The sequence below is a fragment of the Miscanthus floridulus genome, chromosome 1, assembly GCF_019320115.1.
Source record: "Miscanthus floridulus cultivar M001 chromosome 1, ASM1932011v1, whole genome shotgun sequence".
Classification (NCBI taxonomy): domain Eukaryota; kingdom Viridiplantae; phylum Streptophyta; class Magnoliopsida; order Poales; family Poaceae; genus Miscanthus; species Miscanthus floridulus.
Window position 1 is genome coordinate 132723848 of NC_089580.1, and position 10225 is coordinate 132734072.

The window sequence follows — 10225 nt, forward strand, 5'->3', positions numbered from 1 at the left end:
TTACAATATTGAATGTGCAGAATTGAACATTCTCTGATTTTCTTATCTATGTCCATGAAACTTCAGAACGTCATTATTTTCTTAGTGTTGTGCTGTTTATCTCCTGGTCATCTTGTAGTCTGAATTTCCAAGTTTTAGTTTTAAATATTTTATCAAGTTTTCAGTTCTAAACAATGTAATATGTGCAATATGAGTTTTTGCAGTGCTCATACATCCTCTATTCTCTAATATATCCAATTTTTAGTTTTAAACAATATAATATATGCAATTTGAGCTGGGTATCGCTGCTTGCTATAATTTTATATGTGGAGCATTAGTTGCATTTTTGCAAAGATTTTGATTGGTAGGCCTTTATTTCTTGGAAAAAAATCAATGATTGATCTCTTTGTCATGTCATTGATCTCTTTGTCACGCCATTGACAGATACTATTTTTGCAAGTATGATGTTACTATTCATGAAAATATTAGCATGTTCATCTAAGCAAAGAGAGAAATCAAAGAGGAGGAAACAGCTAGGTACCCTTTTTAGAGAACTTCCATGCACATTCTTCAATGCTCAAGCTCTTTGCATTTTTAGTTTGCATTGCTGTAATTTGTGTTACTTTGAGCACATGACTTTGGACAAGTTGGTTGAAGGGCAGCTTGTCATTGTCAGGTCAGCACATCTTACTGTGCAATATATGTCTAATTAGCTACTGAATATCAAAGAATGAGGATCCATGGACAATTTTCCTTTTAATTATTTGTATAAAATATACTTTGCCATCCAATCACAAAAACTTGCCATTGAGTTGTTTGGAGCTATATTAACTGGCATAGAACCGCTAAGTTCATTTAACATAGAAGAGTATCTATTGTATTAAAAATGTTTGGACACATCACTCATGAAATATTACTCTTCAAGTACAACAAACATGTCTAATATATTATGTTAGTTTTTAAGTTTTTTTATGCAAATATGTTAGTTTTTAAGTTGATTGTACTTTTAATCAGTGAGACCATATAACTAATCTTGGGTGTTGGCTTCCTTCTTTCAGTTTTCATTCTTTGTATTTGCTTCCATTAGGAATATACCAACAATACTATAAATGCATACCTTCATGATTGCAAACCATCAATGAAAATTTTAGCCATGCACAAAATTCAATTTGTAATATTGACATTCCGAACATCATGCTCGCATTATCATTTTTTTAACAATACAACACGTTCATGTTTAAATTATTAGGGTGTTATTTGTTTCCGTTGCAACGCATGGAAAAGGTCTATATAGTAGAGTTGGTGGACATGCGACGCCGTGCTCTCCGTTACTGTTAATTTCACGAACTTTGCTTTTTGGATTTAATATCACTTTAATGTTGATATTTAATTTTATAGTATTGTTATCTTATCGTGCGATCCTATGTTTTTAGTACAAAAGTTTAGTTGTCCCGTAGCAACGCACGGGCACGCTACCTAGTGTTTACACACAACACAAAACCGTTTGCAGGATAACGGCACATTATTGGACAGACAAACAGACCACACTAATCTTTATGAGGTTGTGCATGCATGGATCATCGATCCTTGGTGGCTTGCTTATTAGAAAGGTAGTTCGCATGTAGATTCGTGAACGGCGAACGGTGTGGCGTAGAGCAGGAGCGGCGACTTGCGACGGACTCCCAGGCCATGTGCCTCCGCCATGTCCAACTCGCTCACACCTTCTGGCAGCGACCAGTCAAAGTGGTAGAGAAGTTGAACGAGCACTATCTCCATGACGGGAAGCCCATAGGCAATACCGGGGCACATCCTCCGTCCAGCGCCGAACAGCAGGAACTCATAGCTGCTCCCGTTGAAGTCCACCATGCTACCCTCGAAGCGCTCAGGCTTGAACTCATCGGCGTGTTCCTAGCACTTTAGGTCCCTTCCGATCGCCCACACATTCACAATGACACAAGACTTGGCTGGAATCGTGTAGCCGTCGATCTGACATGCTTTGATGCTCTTTCTCTCTCTGGGCACCAGAAGCGGAGCTGGCGAATGCAGCCGGAGGGTCTCCTTGATGACGAGCTTCAGGTAGGGGAGGCTGCTTGCCTGGAGGTTGGCTTCAGTGACCGTCGCCTTGCCATGGAACGCATGTCGGATCTCGCCCTACAGCTTGCTCATGACCCTCTCGTTCCGCATCAGCTCCGACATGCCCCAGCTAAGCGATGATGCTAATGTCCCCGGTCCAGCGGTGAACATGTTGAATATAACGGCCTTGATGTTGTTTTGAGTTAGATGGAACCCCAGGCCGCCTCTCTCTTGCAAGCCAAGGAGAACGTCAACCAGGTGTTGAAACTGTTCTTATCACATGGTCATAGATCTAGCCGGGTACATCATGTAAATGTATAACATGTCCTAATACATGAACTAGACAGAGATTAGAGAGAGAGGTAGTGCTAGGTTACCGACCATCGTAGGCTTTTGATCCGCTCGCGTCCGCCATAGAGTCGGTGAAGTCTACGCAAGGGCAGCGACGGTCGATGAAGATGGTGACGGTGATGAGCGGTGGCGACCGGCGGTGAAGACCGGTGATGGCGCAGCTGGTGACTTCCCGTCACTGGCTACGCCCCTCTCTGATCGGGTTAGGGTTTGTCGGTGGGGAACTATAGCTCAGGCAAACCTCGTGACTTGAGCAGCCGGCCCCCACCTCTATTTATTGTGCAGTGTGATAGGGGCCCTCCAGCCATAGTGGGTGGCGCCCCCGATCAGGGCATGGATCAAAGGCCCAACTGGGCCGTTGGGCCTAGTTTGGGATTAGAGATCAATCTAATAATCTCTGCCTTGATCTCCTACCATCTTTCAATTTCATAATATTTACTTTTGTTCATTCCATTACAGATTAGCGCATAGAGCATGTTTCATCGTCACGGTCAATTGCCGATAGATTTAACAGCTACAACACACCACTCTGTTCTGAAATAGATACTTAACTTTTGGGTCTTCTTTTGTCCAGGAATTATAGGCTTTCCCTTAAACCCATGCCGGCTACATGTTCTCTGAACGCGTTGGGTGGTAAGCCTTTTATAAGTGGATCCGCGAGCAACTTTTCGGTACTTATATGCTCAAGACTTATGACATAATCCCGGACTTTATCCTTAACAACATAATACTTTATGTCAATGTGTTTGGCAGCACCACTTGACTTATTATTGTGAGCATACTGTACTGCCGGATTGTTATCGCAGTATAACTTAAGTGGTCTATAGATGTCGTCAACCACCTTCAAACCGGGTATGAACTTCTTTAGCTAGTTCACCTGCCCCGTTGCCTCATAACACGCTACAAACTCGGCATACATTGTGGACGACGTAGTGATGGTTTGCTTTGAGCTTTTCTATGAAATAGCTCCCCCTGCGAGAGTGAATACATATCCAGACGTGGATTTTCTATCATCTCCCGCATAATCAGAATTTGAATATCCCACTATATGGAGTGAATCAGATCTTCTATGCATCATCATGAGGTCTTTCATTCCTTGCAAATAACGCAAGACTTTCTTTATTAATTTCCAGTGTTATATTCCAGGATTGCTCTGGAATCTGCTAAGTAACCCCATAACAAATGCCAAGTCAGGGCGCGTACATACTTGAGCATATTGCAAGCTTTCGACAGCTAAAGCATATGGAACCGCTTTCATTTGATCGATCTCATATTGGTTCCTAGGGCATTGAAAATCCCCATATCTGTCGCTCCTGACTATAGGAGCAGGTGAGGGACTACATTTGTGCATACTGAATTTCTTTAAGATTTTTTCTATGTATGCCTTTTGTGACAGTCCTAATATCCCTTTACTTCTATCTCGGTGAATCTCGATCCCTAGAACGAATGAAGTTTCACCAAGATCTTTCATATCAAATTTTGAGATTAAAAACTTCTTTGTCTCCAGTAGTAGACTGACATCACTACTAGCAAGTAAGATATCATCCACATACAAGACAAGGAAGATAAACTTCCCATTCTTAAACTTTGTATAGACACAATTGTCCTCTACATTCTTTTTAAACCCAAAATTCGTTATTGTCTGATCAAACTTCAAGTACCACTGTCTTGAAGCTTGTTTTAATCCATAAATGGATTTCTTTAGGCGGCATCCCATTCATTCTTTTCCTTCCATGACAAAACCTTTCGGTTGTGCCATGTAAACATTTTCCTCCAAGTCCCCATTGAGAAATGTCGTCTTTACATCCATCTAATGTAATTCTAAATCGTAATGTGCCACTAATGCCATTATGATTCTAAAAGAATCCTTACATGAGACTGGAGAAAATGTCTCATTGTAATTAATCCATTCTCTTTGCGTAAAGCCTTTTGCCACAAGTTGCGCTTTATAACTCTCTATATTCTCTTGAGAGTCAAGTTTTGTTTTGTAAACCCATTTACAGCCTACTATTTTGGCTCCTTTAGGAATTATTTCCAAGTCCCAAACTTTATTGGCATTCATTGATTTCATTTCATCTTCCATGGCCTCAAGCCACTTTGATGAATGATCACTTATCATGGCTTCTTCAAATGAGGTGGGATCATCCTCCATTTGAAATTCCTCACTATTGTATACTTCATAGTCAATAGGAATAGCTGATTTTCTAACTCTTTGAGATCTTCTAGGGGCCTCCACATTTGGCACATCTTCTGTTTGAGGCTGTTGTTGCTCCCCCTCATGTGTGGTAATAGGTTTTATAGGATCCTGAAGAATAGGTTCCTCATCATCATTCCTTGTTGCCACAGGCGGAATAACAATAGGTGCTGGCACCACAGTATCTTGCGTTGTCGGTGCAGCAATAGCAGGTAGTGAGAAAACTGGCTCATGAATTATTGGAGTGGGCGCATACACTCGCTTCTCTTTAAGGTTAATTTCTTGAGCTACCATGCTCCCCCTCATCATTTCATCCTCTAGGAAGACAGCGTGTCTTGTTTCTACAAACTTTGTATGTCTATCTGGACAGTAGAAACAAAAATATTTTTACTTTTCTGGGTAGCCAATGAAATGGCAGCTTACTATTTTGGGATCTAGTTTCTCAATATTTGGGTTAAATACTTTAGCCTCAGCAGAACTCCCCCACACACGTAAGTGGTTTAGTAAGGGTACTCTTCCTGTCCATAACTCATACGGTATTTTGGGCACCGACTTACTTGGTACTCTATTGAGAATATGAATGGCAATTTTTAACGCCTCCATCCATAGGCTCAACGGTAAGGTGGAGTAACTTATCATACCGCGCACCATATCCATCAGGGTACGATTGCGTCTTTCAGCTATTCCATTCTGCTGAAGTTCGCCCGGTATAGAATACTGGGCTACTATGCCATTCTCCTATAAGAACCTTGCAAAAGGTCCAGGAACTTGGTCATATGGGGTATGCCGACCGTAGTACCCCCTCCCCCCCACGGTCGGACCTGACTATCTTGATCTTTAAATTGTGTTGGTTTTCAACTTATGCCTTAAATATCTTAAATTTATCCAATGCTTCTGTTCTTTCTTTGATTGGATAAATGTAGCCATAACGGGAGTAATCATCTATGAATGTTATGAATGAATCATAACCATCCACACTCTTTACAGGAAACGGATCACAGATGTCTGTGTGAATAATCTGTAAAATTCCTACGCTTCGTTTGACATCTTTCTTAATTTTCTTTACATACTTTTCTTTTATGCATTCTCTACGTTGTTCTAAATCTGAGAACTCTAATGGAGGAAGAATATCATTCTTAACTAGTCTTTCTATTCTCCCCCTCGAAATATGGCCTAAACGACAGTGCCATAATTTCGATAACGCATCGTGAGCTCTCTTTCGTTTTCTCTTTACATCCGCAGACGAGGATACATTCTCATTATCGCACGCAATGTTCCCATCATCGCATACAACATTCACATCATCACGTAGTGATAACAAATAAAGCTTATTTTGTAAGATAGCAAGACCAACGCATGCATTATTAAATGTTATCTTACATTTGTCATTTCTAAAATGGCAATCATATCCATCATTGTCCAAGCATGAAACACTAATCAAGTTTTTCTGTAAAGCGGGAACATAAAGTACATCTCTAAGTAAAAGTGTGAAACCATCAGCAAGCTCTAGAGAAAGATCGCCAACAGCTTCAACATCTGCTCGGACTCCATTTGCAACTTTAACGTGTCTTTCGCTTCTTTGCGTAGTCCTCGTCGAACGGAATCCCTATAAACAATTAGCAACATGAACAGTTGCACCTGAGTTAATCCACCAAGTAGATTTCAAATACTGTACATACAGGGATTCATTTATGAACGTAATAATGTTCTCACATTTCTTTGCCATGATCATCTTTAAGTAATCGGGACAATCTTTCTTATAATGTCTCATCTTCTTGCAATAGAGACACTGGTCTTTCTCTACTGTGAACTTGTTCTGCTAAGGCTGATGCAGCATGTGACCCTTTCCCTTTGGCTTTGAGGAGAAGTTAGCATTATTATTCTCTTTCTTGTTGTCTTTCACATAATTGATAGTGCCACCATTGACAGCTTTCATTCTCTCCTCCTCTTGCACACACATAGACATGAGCCTCTCTAAGTCCCACTTCTCGGGCTATATGGTGTAGTTGACAACAAAAGTGCCAAACTCCTTAGGCAAGGAAGCAAAAATTAGATAGATAAGGAACTCTTCCTTGAGAGTCAGATCCATTGGTTTTAGCTTGGATGTCAAATTGTTTATCCTTAGTATGTGCTCTCTTATGCCACCATTTCTAGAGTAACTCTCTGTCACCAGCTGCTTTATCAGCTGGGTAGCATATGTCTTTAAAGAGCTAGTGAATTGACTCTTTATTCTATCGAGGTACTCGGTGATAGTGTCACACTCTGGGATTGAGCCCACAATTGCAAGCTCAATCATGTTCTTTATCACAGCCATACATTTCTTATTGGCAGTGACCCACTTCCTATGCTCAAGGTGATAGGACATCTTTTGGGATTCAAAATCCCTCTCTCTAGTTGTCCAAGCGGCATCAGCCTCATTTGTCTCTCTCACCGGTGCCACAGGCTCAGTGGGACACGGTGAGGTGACTACCCAGTCCACATCAGCCAAGATGAAGGCCAGGTCTATCTTTTTCTTCCACTTCGTGTAGTTGTCACCTTTGAGAGTGGGGATCTCTTTGATACAACCCATCAAGTTGTGTCCGCCTGAAAACACAATTCATATAGAGTGAGAACATAAACATAATAATAACAATTGTATGCCTTAGTTCTAACGTTGGTCAAAATTAAAACATACAATTGTCCTCTACACTAATTCTACATCACCGTTGGGCAGAAATAGAATTAATGCATGACAAAACATCATAATATTGTCATTAATCAACGTTGGTCAGAATAATAACAATATTATAATAAACTAAAAACATATCCATTTTTCAAAATTAAATTCCTCCGTTGGTTCGAATTTAATAATGAAAATAACAACTTTAAATACGCAGCGGAAAGCGTAAATATTCTCATTATTATTTTTCCAGAAACTTTATAGAACTGTACTTTTCTATGAACAAAATTATCGTTGGATCGAAATTATGCAGAGTTGGACATCAAAATTCAATTGAAATTCATCAAATATGTATCAAAAAGTTTTTGAAAAAAATAAAACAAAAAAATATTCTGTTTCACTGTGTTGTGGCCATTTCGGCCCATAGCAGCAGAAGCGACCCACGGCCCACGGCCGCCCGCGCGCTCCCCCGCGCTCAGGCCGCAACCTGGGCCTGGGCCGGGAATTCGGCCTCGCGCCCTCGCCCGCCTGGGCCGAAAGGCAGCCCAATCAATCTGAGGCGTCAGTTTTCATCCGATGGCCGAGCGTCGATGTCGCAGGATCAAAAACGCGACGGCAGCGGCTCCCCTGAAAACCCTAACCCATTCAGTTCTCCTCTCTCTCTCTCTCTCTCTCTCTCTCTCTCTCTCTCTCTCTCTCTCTCTCTCTCTCTCTCTCTCTCTCTTCGTCGCGCTCCTCTCTCCTCCCCGCAGCACAGCCGCAGCGAGGCGAGTTCGAGCGAGCAGACGACGGAGGGCGAGCACAGCCTCGGTGCCGTCGCCGGCCCCCTCGCCGGCGAGCACGCTGCCCAGCGGGTGAGCGCGCCGCCGTCGAGCGGTCTGGCTACGGCGCCCCCTTGGCCAGAGCCCGGCGAGCAGTGCCCTCGGCTCGGCCTTCTTTTCCCTGCGCACCTGCGAGCCGCACTACGACGGTGTCAGCAGCGGTCGAGGCAGGCCTCCCCTTCCCCTTCTCCCCCTTCTGATTTGTTCTTCTCGGATTCAACCGATTGGGGATCTAGGGTTAGGGTTTCGGGTTAGAGTTAGGGATTCGCTCTGTTCTTCTTCTTCCCGAATTGATTTTGGGTTTAGGGTTCTGTTTCGAGTGGACTTGAAGCCGAGCCCTCCTTCTCTTCTTTCTTTTACCTAGTTAGGGTTAGGGTTAGGAAAACCCTCTTCTTTTCTCAGATCCGAACGGATCTACTTTATGTTTTATCGTTCACTCGTTCTAGATCTAAAACCCTAGAAAACACTGGCTCCGATACCATTGTTGAAACTATTCTTATCACATGGTCATAGATCTAGCCAGGTACATCATGTAAATGTATAACATGTCCTAGTACATGAACTAGACAGAGATTAGAGAGAGAGAGGTAGTGCTAGGTTACCGACCATCGTAGGCTTTCGATCCGCTTGCGTCCGTCATGGAGTCGGTGAAGTCTGCGCAAGGGCAGCGACGGTCGATGAAGATGGTGACGGTGATGCGCGGTGGTGACCAGTGGTGAAGACCGGTGACGGCGCAGCTGGTGGCTTCCTGTCACTGGTTGCGTCCCTCTCCGATCGGGTTAGGGTTTGTCGGTGGGGAACTGTAGCTCAGGCAAACCTCGTAACTTGAGCCGTCGGCCCCATCTCTATTTATTGCGCAGTGTGACAGGGGTCCTCCAACCATAGTGGGCTAGGCGCCCCCGATCAGAGCACGGATCAAACACCCAACTAGGCCGTTGGGCCCAGTTTGGAATTAGAGATTAATCTAACACCAGGTTCTCGCCCTCGTCGGCCTGCGGCCGCTTGTCGTCGTCGCCCCGGACATCTCTCCTCAACTTTATGATCTCCTCCAGGGTGGTGTCCACCGTCCTGTGGACCTGCTCGAGGGCACGGCGCATGCCGGTCACCGCGGCGAGCACGGGTCTCCAGGTCGGGAAGAGGTCGGGGACCTGGAACCCGCTCGTCAAGACGACGCCAGCCCTGACTGCCGACAGGAACTCGTCGGCGTTCCTCTGCACGTTGCCGAATGAAGCACGGGCGACGATGCTGTTGGCCAAGTTGTGGAACATTGCGCTGAGGTCCACCGGAGTGGATCGCCCGTCCGCTCGTATCCTTGCCACCTCAGTCGCCATCTATAAGCAAATTAAAATGAAACAGGGAGCAAGAATGTTTAATACATGGTCGCTCAAGAATAAGATTGCACACACCACACACGCGGTACGTATTCCCTGATGTGGCGGAAGGTGAGCACACGCTTGGGGCCGAGCATCTCGGCGGCGCAGAGCTGCCGGAGCTTGCGCCAGTACTCACCGGTCGGTGAGAAGACAATGTCCGACCAGCCGTAGAGCACGATGTCGCCTCCCAGGAGCCTGGGGCGGGTGGCGAAGTTGGCGTCGTGCGTCTTGAGCACCTTGCGGGCCATCTCCTTGGACGACACCACCACCAGCGGGGTCTCACCTAGCTGCAGCATCATGAGTGGGCCGTGGACGCGCGCGAGGTCCCGTAGAGCGCGGTGCGGGAGCACGTTCACGAATCACGAGGTGGTGCATGCTGCCGATCGCCGGCAGCTTCCACTGCCCCGGCGGGAGCCTCACCTTCGGCGGCCTCGTCAGCAAGAGCTTCACGATCCGGATCAGTGCTACGGAGACGAGAAGGGATCGGCAGAGAAGGCTGTGGCGGTCCATGGTGTCTAATTACGACGCCTGACGATCGTGCAGTGCGAGTGCGAGTGCGAGTGTACTACCGCTACTTATAATGCCTATCGCTACTTAAGCCTTTGATTGCCGACTGTATACGTCTGTTTTGGCTTGTCCAAGGTCAGACATCCTTGGGCTTACCCATTATAATTTGCAACAGTAGTCAACCAAAAGCCGACATGAGCTTGGACAAATTTTCAATCCACCAAGAAATATTCTGGAGCCATGGAAAAGTCAACCCCTGTATATGGTC

At 44.7% G+C, this 10225-nt stretch overlaps 1 pseudogene; it reads right to left on the minus strand.

Moving 5' to 3' along the window:
• Nucleotides 1–1581: 1581 nt before the first annotated feature.
• On the minus strand, nt 1582–9960 carry LOC136463402 (desmethyl-deoxy-podophyllotoxin synthase-like; annotated as a pseudogene).
• Nucleotides 9961–10225: the final 265 nt, after the last annotated feature.